At 41.9% G+C, this 13,245-nt stretch overlaps 2 protein-coding genes across 3 annotated transcripts in view; one reads left to right on the forward strand and one right to left on the reverse strand.

Annotated features, from left to right (window-relative positions):
* Positions 1 to 13,245, reverse strand: part of CEP68 (centrosomal protein 68) — a 179,604-nt gene that overhangs the window by 118,133 nt on the left and 48,226 nt on the right. The window lies entirely within an intron of this gene.
* Positions 1 to 13,245, forward strand: part of SERTAD2 (SERTA domain containing 2) — an 83,857-nt gene that overhangs the window by 1,341 nt on the left and 69,271 nt on the right. The gene's annotated exons all lie outside the window — the stretch shown is intronic.

The raw sequence follows: 13,245 nt of genomic DNA on the forward strand, positions 1-13,245 counted from the left end.
AGTTTACCAAACCTCACAGCGCTCCAAAATCATCTTTCTCAGGCATCTGAAAAATAAATCTACTGAACTTTTGTTAAGAGGAAAGGCCAGCATCATTCTGAGAATCCTCCACATGAAGTTTCCTTTTTTAAGCCAAGCACTCTTGTAAATAAGTAGTAAAGTATGGCTTTAGTCAGTGGCTACGTAAGTGTAGTCTTAAGTATGGTTAAGATCAGTAAATTTCTAGAGAAAATGAACTCTTTAACAAATCTTGCATGCATCTATCTGTAAAGAGGGGGAGGGAAACAAAAAAAAAAATCAGCCCAGAGATGGATACCAAATAGAAAATCAGTCCTTATCCCAAGGAGTAACTTGCCCACATAACCCAAAAACTTCCTAAATGTCTGTTATTTTGCCTTTATGGGGGGTCCTTGAGCTGTGGTCTCTTAAATCAATATGAAGTGGGCCTGCTTCTCATCTGGTACTAGTTTAGCACCAGTGTAACTTCCTTAACTTTAATGGAGTGGATTTGCATTAATGTGAAAAGTAATCAAGAAACCCATGTTTTCAGAACGGCCCCTGTAGTAGTGACGTGACAAGCTCTGATGCCTTCTCTCATCAGACCCAATTACGCCACCCTTACGCACGCTGAGTGGTGCTTTACTGCGCAAGTACTCCCTGCGATGCTTGTATGACTACTTGTGTACTACAGTACCAATCTGGGTGAGGTAGAGTGGCGCTTATTTTTTCGTAACTCTTTTTTTCCCTTCCCTTGAAATAAGAATATATTGGATAACTATTTTTCTTGGGTTGTGAAGAAAACTTCTGCGGATTAAACGTAAAGCTGCTCTGTTAAGTGACCGTACCAAAAAAAACCCTGTTTAAGACTTCTGTGCTACCAGTGAAACAGGCAGGTAAGTTTTTCTGTGTGTTTAGCTTTCCCTTGTTGCTATGGGAAGTAGGAAAAAGGTTGTTGAAAAATTCATTATCTTGTCCTGAAATTCCTCTGTGCCTGAGGGAATCCATACCTACATGTGGTGTTCAAGTTGGGGTTGTTTTTTTTTCTTCTTCTTCTCCTTCTCCAGAACTCCCCAAACATTCACATCTCATTGTTTTAAGTGTTTGCTATTGAAATCACTGGCAGTAGGATCAGGCCCTCAGTTGTTTTTCTTTAAAGCAGTTGATAATGGCTTGGATGTGATGTTGTAGAAAGATATTATCTGGTGTGTCCACAGCTCAGATCCACTGTCTTATTACAATCTCAGAAGAAAGCTCCGTACTAAGCAGCCTGTGAAGAAAATAGTCTAACAAAGCAGAACTGTCTTCTGCCTTTATGTTCATGTTTATAAATCTCTTGAAAGTTTGCTTGATACTCTTTCAGAACAAGACACAATTCTTTCATGTTTGTTTCATGTTTTCACTTCCTTGTATGACTGTGTTCATTGCTAAGCTTTTGTGTCACTGATTGAGATGTTATTGTAATTAACATTAATTATGCAAACTAGATTGTTTTTAGAGGCTCTCCAACTCTGTATTGATACTGTCAACTTGTTTGTTTGTTGAACAAAAATCCACACATTTCACCATTCTCAGAGGAAATAGATTAACTGGTCCCAAATTAATATATGCATGGGAAACCATGGCAAAATTAAGCTATTTTAGCTCAAACAGCACACTGAATCTTGATGGAGGTGATGAATACAGTACAGTTGGATCTGAACTATCAAGGCAGGGCAAATGGGGGGAGCAAGAAAGGGGACTAGGTACAGCCATTTGGGGAGGGTGTTTACACTGCAGAGTTCCACCACATTCTTTCCAGATAGACAGTACTAGATTAACTGGGCCAAATTCTGCAGTCCCTAATTGAGCAAAACTGTCACTGAAGTATACTGGAGCTCTCTGCTTGGTTGTGGACTGCTGAATGTGTTCAAGATGTGGAGAAAAATGGCAGAGTTTATTTCATTAATTATTTAGGACGTTTTGGATGTTAGACTTGGAGAATGTATCTTCCTCTAATTTGGTTTAGAAGGTGTTCCAGAGTTATTGTTTTTTTTAAATAAAAACTTATTAAAATATCTTTGAAATATACATTCACTTATAAAATATTCCCTATAGCAATGGTAACATTTTACATTTTTTTTATAACGTTAATTATAGTGACATTCACAAAAGTCTCCATGTCTGATTCTGAATCACCCCTTTGAAACACGTCTGAGCTGAGAAAGACTTTAGAATCTCCCCCTAGAAATCGTAATTGTTGGCAATATTTATGTGTTGTATTGTTGTGTACTCTCATGAAGAAAAAAAAATAGGGGTGGGGAGAAGAGTTTAAATGTAAATTTGTTGTCACTATATCAAATCTGAAAATATACACAGACTGGCAGATTATTCCCTGTCTTAAAAATTAAGTCTCTCTATTTTCCAATTTAAATAAGCAAAATTTGGTTTGCAGTTTGCTTTGGGTAATGAAAGAGAGGGTTTTTTGTTTCTACTTTTGGTGCAGTGGTCCTCTGGAAAGTTAGAAACAGCGCCCTGGGGCTCAGCGAAGTGGAGGGTGTATAATTATATGGGAAGGCTCCATAGCATCAGTGAATTAGCATTAGCAGCTGAGTGAGTTTGTTAAACTGTAGAGATGGTATTATGGAAATCAATAAAATGCTGATTTCTTTTTCTTGCAGATTCCACGTTAAAAGGAAAAGATGCTGTTTGTTTGTCTGCCTTTCATGTAGGCTTGCCAAACCATAGTTGATTTGGAAAGGCAGGTTTTTCAGTTCAGACAATAAGTAGTCAGATTTTTTTTTTAACTCTTAAATCTTTATTTATTAGATTGTCTTCCAGAAATCACACTAACGTCCTGGCCTGCAAGTGGCTTTAAGTGTGCCTGTCAGCAGAGGCAAAAGTGAAGGTCACTTATTTTTCTTAGGACATTCTGGTGTGGCATTGTTTGTTGTAGCCCAAATGGTGTATGTTCCTCACATTCCTGTTTCTGCTTTAAATTAAATTATCTCAAGTGTTTGGAGGGTTCTGATGAGATGTACTGAAATCCACGGTAAAAATAAAAGAGAAATAGTGACCTTAAATGTTTTCAGAGATGTGAGTCAGGAGGACTGATATTAATCACTGTAAGATCTGTATTATGCATTGGCCTTTTTCTTTGTCTCAAAGCTTCTCCCGCTTTTATACCAGAAAGACAAGTAACCAGATCATTCATCACATTAAGCGCTTACAGAGAAATGACAGATCAACAGCCTTATGTTGAGCGCTGTGTAACATGTATGATGCATTAAGTTATGATGATCTATATAAAACATTTTAATTGGGAGGAACAGTAAATGGGCACGGCTGTCTTCTAATCCAAGGACTTTATGGGTTTTTTCTTTTTTCCTGATTGAAATTAAACTTAAGTTCATAATCAAATGATTTTATTTTAAAATACCTGTATGCTATGACCCTTGATAAAATACTCTGAAACATTTTATTCAAGCTGATACACTGAGGTCTTTGGGGGAACCTGGGAAACCTGGCTGCCTTCGTGGTGGACAGCATAATTGATGCTAATCTGGTGGACGTCATGGAACTAGGAAGGTCCATCTCAGCAGCTTCTTCAGGGACGCTGCAGCGCGCATCTCTTTTGTGACATGTGAGCAGCGTACGTACAAAGTTCAGATATCATGAGGCGTGCGGAGCATGTTCTTGTATGAATAGGAACAGTTCAAAATGCTGGATTTATGATGCAGGCAACAGTAAAGGTCAGCAACTTGGAAAATTAATAATACGGTTCGTGTTGACATTTCAGAGGGAATTCTGATGGGGGCGTGGTTCCAGCGAATATAAACTTGCTGGTCCGGCTGCCCAGATAAAATAGGCAGCCTTCCTCTTATCTCTTTGGTAACCCAAACCTTTTTACTGGGAAACTGGCAACATTATGTTTATATTCTCCCTATGCTTTATTGTTTCTGCTAATCTCTAATTAAATAGAGCCAGTGAGGGCCAGCATGGTGCTTTTACTGCTCAACTACAGCTTAGAAATGACACTCTGCTTTCTAATGATTATGAGCAGGTGAAGTCACAGGAAGGGTGGGGGAGTTGGAGTAACATAGTATCCTGATTCTCTAAAATATTTGCCTGTAGTTGTAGTGATACACAGTACTTCCTATCTCTGGCATTGCCACAGGTGTCCAGTTAAGGACAGTTTAAGAACACAGAAATGAAAAAAACAGGGATGAAGAGATCTCTGCTGAACCTGAACAAAACCTTTTTAGCTCCTACCATGTGAAACAGGAAGGTCCCAAGGAATAACGAGGATAAAGTCTTTCATAACTGCAAAATTACAGTAGCAATGGTGACTCTGAAAAAGTAGCTTCTAGATAGGGAAGGAATTGTAGTCACTGCTGTCTTTTCATGAGCTGTTACTAATGTGGTTAAAACATTAGTTCAGAGCACAAGTGTGTTGAGAGCTTGGATTCTTCCTCTTTAAAATTTAAAAGTCTATATCCATATATGTGCTGTGGGGCAAAATAAAATACTGCTTGTTTGATTATACAAATTCAACATTCTCATTAAAAAAAGAAACACACCCTGTTTTTTGTTGAAATGAAGTCAGATATTCCTGTGGATGCCTTTTTCACTTTTGGTTGTCTTTTTTTTTGTTTGTTTGTTTCCTTTCTTCTAAGTATCTTTTAATTGTCTGCTTTCCTTCTTTCTGTCTTACTGAATTCCTTTTCTGTCATTGTTTTTGATTCCCTCCCCTTCTTTCCAGCCATTTTTTTTCCCATTTGTTGTTGTTCTTTCTAGTCTTAATCAACTACCAGTCTTGCAGCTTGCTTATAGAATCACATTAACAGCTCTGAATAACACTGCTGTACGTGGGGTACAAATAAATAGCAACGGATCCTTCTTTAAAAAGCTTACAGTGGGAATGTGAAATCTGGGGGACTGGCATCCAGCTGCTGTTTTTTGTGGCCCACACTTCTTGGTTTTGGTATGGAGAGCGGTTGTGCTGCTGCCATGCAGTGCTAAGGCGCATGTTGAGGTATGGGATGCCGGTAATATTTAGTATCCTCTGCCCTTGGCAAGGAAAAGGTTCACCACCGCTGACCCATAGTCCAAAAGGAAAACGTGAAGGGAGATCCTGACGTGAGTTGGTGCAGTCATCCAGAAGCAGTCAGGACCACAGCCAGGAATAATACCCAGGTGTCATCAGCCTCAGACATGTGCCCTGTGCTGTAGCAAAGCAGGTTTTTTTGCTTGTTCTGTGCTTTGTGGAGCTCAGTTCTATTTTTTTTTTTTTTTTTTTTATTATTCTGCTTCTATTTATTTGGCTGTCTTTTCTGTTTTAGTCTTTTCTTATCTTTAATATGGCATGGCTACTAGTGACCTCAGACTGCATCGCAGGGATGTTATTAAGACTTAGTGGGTTTTCCCTCATCCTGTGTTGGAATATTTGGCTGTTGCCAAAGAAATTGAGGTCAGAATCAGGGCGTCTTGAGTACCATGCACCAAGAAGTATGTGTGTATGTGTTGAAGGTACCAAAGTACTCTTTAAAAAAAAAACCAAACAGGATTTGTGAAGTTAAAAAAGCTAATATTTGGTTTGTGATGGAATGTGAGAACTAAGGTATAAAATGAGATAGGTTTTCTGTGGTGATGTCAAGGTAAAAGGTGCAGCCTTTTTAAGAGAACCTTTAAACTATTAAACCTGTCTAAAGGAACACACTGATCCTTTGCTGAACCTGCTACGTTGAAGGTTTTGGAAGGTAAGGGGCCCTCCTTCCTGTGAGAGGGAATGTATCTGATAGTAAAGTTTCTAAACAGAGCTGAAGTCTGGTGATGGTAGGAGCCAGATACGCAATGGGAAGATGCCCAGGAACAGGGCATCCTTCCAGCATTCAGCCAATGCAAGGAGGCTGTTTTAACTGCCCTTTGATTTGGAGTGTTTTTAATTTCTTCCCTGTTTTCAGATATTTCAGTGCAAAGTCTAGGGAAAGGCAGTTTCTGTCTTTTCAGATTGGCAGATTTTTGTGGCATTCCTACCTTGGAAAGCCCAAAAGAGAAAAAGAAAATTAGAAAAGAAATCTCAGGTATAGTCTTCTCCTCCCCTGCCCCTGCCGTATTCAAAATGAGGTGGTCTTCCCTTGTTCAGAATAAAAGCTGTGATAATCCGTTTCCTTTGCTGTGATAATCCATTGCCCGAATGTCCTGGTAGCATAATTTGATTGTGGTGCTTGGACAGCTATCATAGCACTCTTATAAAACAACAGTGTTTGAAATGTTGTAATACAAGAAATTCAGAGTTAAAGTGCTTACAGCAGTGACTAATTGCATGCTAGTGAGTATTACTGTATCTTCCTGATCTATGTCCCTCATTGGCCAAGACAGACTTGCAGATGAGTTCTTAACATATTATTTAACAAGATGGTGGTGCTCTGTGTTTAAATTGCTTGTTGTTGTGTTTTTTTTTTTTATTCTCCCTCCCCAATGTGGGGTTCAAATCTCCTTATTAGTTTTATGGGAAAACCACAGATCCAGATTCCTTCTGGAGCTGTTGCAGCATGAGTGAGCAAATGGTATAGGGTTTCTTTCAAGAGCTACAAAAGTAGCCTGTGCTCCTTACCCAAGAAAAGTTAAGAATCCTTGTTATCTCTGGGGCTTTTCTGTGGTTTTTGTTTTATTTTTTCTTTTTCCTTTCTCTTTCTTCCCCACTTGAACCCTGATCCTGAAGGAGCTGGAGCAATTACCCAGCCTATCTTACATCTTTCCATTCAGAAGAGGGTGGGGTGAGAAAGAAGGTCTGCATTGGTCTGCAGAGGTTCCCTCCAGCCCCTTCGCCACCCCCAAGTCACACTTCTTTAACCTGAAAAACAGGGGAGGAAAAATTCCTGCTTGAACAATTTTTCCTGGCTTTAATGAGAGATTAAGGAAAAATCCTTCTTTTACAAAGAGAGGAAGTAGCATAGGTGAATGCATCTAGCACCCTTTAGGAAAGGGTCACCACCATGGGAGTACTGCTAAGAAAGTTTGCCAAATCCTCCCAGACCCTGCAGCAGGCTGTTGTGAAAGGCTCCTATGAAATAAAGAAGCTATATAGCTAGTGTGTGCATGTGTATTTCTGAAGGTTCTGCTGGATTTCTGCCATGCCACAAAACTGATTAGAATAATTTATAATAAAAAGTGTGGCATGGATTTCAGAAATGGATAATGTGATGGGGGAAGGAGGGAAGTGGGTGGCAGGAAAGGCAAATCTGAAGGTTTTCCTGGTCAGGGGATGTACCCCAAAGTGTAGATTTTCTACCACTGTCTGCAGGAAGAAGCTACTACCCTTGCTTTTGTTGTCAGAGATGACTGCTCTATGCTTGTCTTAATATACATGTTGCATGCTTATGCATTGCTGTTTGTTTATTTATTTGCCGTAGGACTCGGGATGTTCCAGGTACTTTCCAGGTGCTTATGGATAATCTCTGCTCCAAGGACTGCACAAATCTGTGAGAGGCCAGAGGAAAGTAAATAGGTGGGAATCTACAGGTTAGTACTGAGAAACAGAATGAGATTCACAGGACGCAGGGCCCTTGAGAGGAGTGCGAGGGTGTGGCAAAGGTGCTGTGCAGGTGAGGTGGGGAGGAGGAGATGTGCAGTGGCCTCCATGAAAGAAATGGGCACCATGCAGGCAAGTGCTGTGACTGCTGAGCCTGCTGTCTATTCTGCATTTATCAGCCATCTAGGCCTAGTAAATGTGTGCGTTTTGGTCCCTGGCGTGTCTGGAAAGAAAAGAGATCCTTTGCTTTGCTTCTGAATTACAAGTCAGTCCTTGGTCAGTTTGGAGCTCCCGACACCTGATCCATCTCTTGTGTGCTTCCCCCTGTACTTGTGATTGCGTGATGTGACGGCTGAGTAAGTGGAGTTATTCTGTCATGTTCTGTGCAGAGAAATGCTGTGAAAATGAGAAAGCAGGGGAATGAGGCACGTGAGGTGTGTGTGTGCAACATGAGGCTTGACAAGGCCAGTGAAAAGTAGCATTGGGGTTTTGCACATGCATTCCTTGGGGTACAAAGTGTCATCGTCTTCAATTCAATTTTTGCTGCGATTAAGGCCCCTGAGCATGTCTGTAACACAAAACGGAAAACAAAAAATGTTTGCTCTTCAGCTGTCGTTCTAGCATTGCTTATGTGTGTATGAATCATTCCTCCTCCATCTGGAAGGATGAGATGCAGAGCTCTTTTCTAAGGAGGTACCTAACTTACATCCTCATAGCAGCCAGCAATTGGCATGACAAAAGGGTTACAGCTAGTGGCTGGCACTTTTCCCGTCCATCTTGCCACTGGAAACATAATGCTTTTGCAATGTGCTTGTTCTTCAGGCACCAGTGTGCAGAGCTAGTCCTCAGGACACGCAAACAGAGCAGTTGCATGTTGTTCGCTTTTGTTTGTGGTGCCTCCTCAGTGGCCGAAGAACTGGGAAGTGGGAGTAACAGTGATGAACTGGTTTTCTTTATTAGAGTGTGACATGGAGTGGATGGGAACAGTGGGTTACTCGTGGAACATCCCCAGATGTGGGAACATGAGCAGCAAGGCATCTGGCACTGCCAGTGTAAGTAACATCACGTGTGAGCGAAGACCTTGTTTTGCTTCTAACCTTGTATGCTTTGCATAGGACAAGGCAAAATTTAGTAGTATTCAGCACATGAGGGGAAAAAAAAATGATTAAAAAAAAATCTCATACTTTGTTCATGTAAACTGACCACTGTCCTTCACTTGATTTGAAAGAAGACCAAGGCACTGACTCAATTAACTTAGTCTCAAGTGTTCCTGTGATGTCAAGAAAGAATTCTATTGCCCATCTTTTTGTAGAGGGGTGTTTAATGTGGTGTCAAGAAAGGTCAGTAGAAAGAAGGTCCCCTTAATCTCAGTACTGTGCTTTAACAAATCTATTGTTGTCTTTCTCTGTTGCTGAGCATAACTGGAAATGTCCCCATCTTACAGCAGTGACCAGCTCAATATACAGTTCAAACCTTTCTACATGGAGAACTGGATGTTCTTCTGCTGAAGCTCCTTGAGGCAATCTTGAAACTCACTCAATGCATGCCCATGGGATTGGACATGTCTTCGCTGCTTCCTTTTGAAGAATGGTTGGAAATGAGGTAGAGTCGAGTCCAGGATACACTGTCTGCCCTCAGGGCCTTTGGTGCATTTAATGAGCTGGTGTTTGGACCAGTTGTTCTCAGAGCTGGGACCAGTGTCTCCTTCTCCCTGGGGAGTACCTGTGCAAACAGGAAGAGCTTCTCTGCTCCTCTTCCCTGCTCTGCATTTTAACCTGTGTCTGCTCTGTAAAGCAGGCTCATTTCTGCTGCAGGAGCTGAGAGTCATCACTCTGTCTCGCACAGGATAGTCTGGAGGTTTAGGGCACTGCTCGGCCAACTTAGGTTGGGGTGGGAATGGCAGGGAGGAAATCCTCTGTCTGCTTCACCTGAGAGAGCTAAGTCCTGCTCTGCTGCATGGAGGATACAGACTTGTGGCCACCGCTGCTAGTACCTTGTAGACGAAGTGAGGAACTTTGGCTTTTTGAAGGGCAGGTTCCTGTCTTGGTGCGTGGGTGGAGGAACGTCATTTCTGCTTCTTTGTGATGGGTAGGTTTAAGATGCAGCCCTGTTCTTGATGGCTTTTATAGCTGACTCTAGATAGTGGCATGCTGAGCTCAGGGATGTGAAGTACTGGCCTGTTCCGTAGCATACTTTGGGTTTGGAGGAAAGGGAGATGGCTGATGGGGTCTGTAGGCTCTCTGCATCAGAGTTCCTGCTCTGAGGTGGGAACAGCTGTGCCCCTTTCCTTCAGAGCTGCTGTGAGAGCAGGCAGGGACTGTGAAGCCCTCCTGCGCCGCTGAAGCTGAATGCTGCATGAGAGAGACTGTGTCTGTCTGCTCCCTCCCAAAGTGCTTTCAGGAGGATGCTTTGGAGCTGGGATGTGAAACGGTGCCGCCGTAGAAAGCCCCTCTGCCCTGGAGAGTGAAATACTCCTGCACGTTAGGGCTCAGTGCTGGACTTTGTATCTGGGCAGAGCTTTTCTTTTAATGTGGCTCAAGTTTCTGCTTGTATCTTTCCTCTGATACATAATAGCCTAGGGAAGACCCTTCAGGCAGGGATGCTTTGTTACTTTCTTTAGCTTCATGATTGCTGTTTATACTGTAGTGTAATAAACACAATTAGCATTTCTGGCTTATTTCAGAGTGTGTGCTTGTGTGTGAAAAAGATTTGGATACATTAACTCTGCCATCTTTCTTACCTGTGCCTGAGGTATTATCTGCTTATGATCTTTCTTGATACACAACAGCTATGGAAAGGAAATAACACTCCCCATGCTCTTGGAAACATTTCAGTAGCTTGACTTCAGTAAGCAGTACAGTGGTGGTAGGGATGAGGGGTGATACGTACAGTGTCTTGCTTTGAAAACTGACTTATGGATCCTGCAGAGCACGGTCAGCAGGCGGAGGTTGTTCCCATTGCCTGCTTCACCTGCATTGTCCGGTTGTGACATGGTCCATGTATATAAATTCATCTCTACTTTTCTTTGTGTGACAGGTCACAAAGTCTGGGGACCCCTGAGGCAGAAGAATGTGTTGATGTGTGTGTTTGTGTAGGCTCAGCAGGTGTATTTGCTCCTGTAACGTGTTCAATATCTTCCATCTCCAGTCAGCTGCGGGTATTTCCACTTGCTGAGAGGCTGAAGACCAGGTTCTTATGGCCTAAATTCCACATAAAGCTCTATGCTTGAAGGCCAGGAGTCAGCTGGAAGGAAGTAAAAGATACAGGGACTTAGGTGCAATTTAGGGCATGTGAATCTGGCTCCTCCTCTCCTGCGATACCAGTGTGCCATAAGTATCTAATGTAGGAAGCTAGTAGTGAACAGGCCAGGCCAATGACCATGTTTTCATTTCCCAAAGTGTTTCTGGACATACCGAACTGGACTCCCTACCTCTAACCTAGGTCCAATTTGAATTCTCAAGCCAATTCCGTATCAGTGTTAGGCAGAGCAAAGACCCTGATCCAAGCAGTGCTGCTTATTCCTGGAAAGGCCCTGATATCTCACAGCATTTACCATCTCCATGTAACTGGGGGGTGGGGGAGAGTCCTGGAGACTATGCAGGTGCATATATTGTTTTCTGAGTGTGGGGTTTTTTGTTGTTGTTTCTGTGGGTTTTTATTTTTCCCTCTTCTGAAGTTTGAAAGCTTGCATTGCACCCGTGGCCTAGAAGGACTAGGCAATTCTCTGTTACCCGTCAGCACCAGATGGATCTGCTGTTGAATGAGGAGATGCTTGGGCTCTCGGACGAGGGGCACTGAGAGTGCTTTGCAGCATTCCCAGTGCACTCAGCTGTGGGGGAACAGAGCCCACCCAGGCTTGCTTGTGTCTATAGAGTGTGATCTCTCACTATGTTGGCCCTGGTAATCTCTGACTATCAATCATCCTCTTCTCGTTTTTTGACTTAATAATAATGAGAGATACATCAGCTTGAGTAATTTCTGTTTGAAGGTATTAAGCTCTATGAATACTGAAGAATATCGTATCCTAAGCTTTTGAGCAGTTCTGACTGTAATGCAGTGCTGTGCTTGGAATGATTTGTTTCAACTATAAGGCCAGTTTAAATAGAGCTATTTAAGTATATGTTGCTGTTCCTCATGCATCAAAAAGTGAAGTTCAGTGAGTAAGGAGTTATCATGGGGCACCACAATGAGATAAGAGCTCATCATAGCTTTGCAATAAATGGCAATGTCATTAAAGGAAAAAAGACTTTTTGTCTATAAGCTTAATTGGAAAAGCCAGAAATCTTGAGTGGAGATTTTTAGCATGCTGGCCAACTGGAATATATTGTAAGAAGAGCAAATTTCTGTGTGCGGAGGATGTCCAAGATTTTGATTGCTGTGTAAGCCACATGGCTGTGGGATATTTTCCTATGTGTGCCTTTTATGTAGATAAGTGACAGTATCTGATTTCTGGTCCTGGCGGGGAAGTGTAGTGCCTTATTATTGAACAGCTTTCCAAGATGCAGCAGTTGTCATTAAAACTCAGCAGTGGACAATGGAGCTGTATTTGGCAGGTGTGGATTTTTTTTTTTTTTAACTTTTAATGACAATGACTTGCAGTTATGTCATGCTGTAGTTTTAAACTGGACAAGGCAGTTTGACTCGTTTATGCATTCATTCAGGTCTTTAATGTGCACGCAGAAGCAGTTAGTTTCTGGGATTGCTGATTGTATGGATTGGAGGTGGGGATGACCAACCCTGGTGTACAGGGGTATTAGACACTTGCTCTTTTTACTGAGTTTTGTAACAAAGCCACCGTGCTTGAATTTTCCTGTCTGCAGAATATGGGTCCATCCTGCAGTTTATAAGGAATTTTAAGAGGAATGATTTGCAAGATCCATGCCACTTTTCTTCCCTTTGCGGTGCTTACTTTAACTTACTGCTTTTAGTAAGTAGAATCATTGTACCGCTGTGGTCTCGGTGATAGTTAGCAGGACACCGCGATCTGCCCATCTGCAGCAGCTCTGCTGGAAAGGTCTAATCTGTAGGAGCTCTTGTTTGCTCTTAAGGATGAAATGCAATTGAGCATCTGGTGAAGTCTGCTCTATGGTAGGAATCAACTATAAATATATACCTGGGGATTTTTTTAATCATTAGGCTTAAATTGATTATTTCCTACCAGTTGTAGGACTCCTAAAAACTGCTTTTTCTCCTTCCATAAGAAAAATATCAGTTTGGTGGGCAAATGCTATGGGTAAGATGTGGCAACAATAATGCATGAGGAGCGGTGTGAGGAAGGAGACAGCTTCCTGCTCTGCATTGTTTCTGATATTTTTTTTCATTCCTAATTACATGGAGTTGGAAGAATGAGCTGGTAGGATATGAATGTTGCCATCCCATAATAAGAGTTGTGGTGATGGGTGCCACGCAAGCATCAAGGGACTGGGATGTGTTTCGAGGACAGACCAGGAATAATTCAGGCCTACACACGGCTTTCTCAGGTAGAAGGTAAGCTAAGGGAATGGCTACAAAGCTAGTGCCCAAAGCTGGAATTGTACTCCCTGTTCCAGTTAAACCAATACATAAACCAGTTCACTTGATGTTCCCATTAATTTGGACTGCTTACCTTTCCAGTTTTTCCAGCTTGTGATTTGAGCAGAATGAGCCAGTAAGGAAAATGACGGTCTGGAACTGGCTTGACTTGTCTCTGTCTCTCCCCAGAACATCAGTTTCTTTTCTATCACCAAAACAGGGAC

This window comes from Nyctibius grandis, chromosome 1 (assembly GCF_013368605.1).
Source record: "Nyctibius grandis isolate bNycGra1 chromosome 1, bNycGra1.pri, whole genome shotgun sequence".
In the NCBI taxonomy this organism is placed as follows: domain Eukaryota; kingdom Metazoa; phylum Chordata; class Aves; order Nyctibiiformes; family Nyctibiidae; genus Nyctibius; species Nyctibius grandis.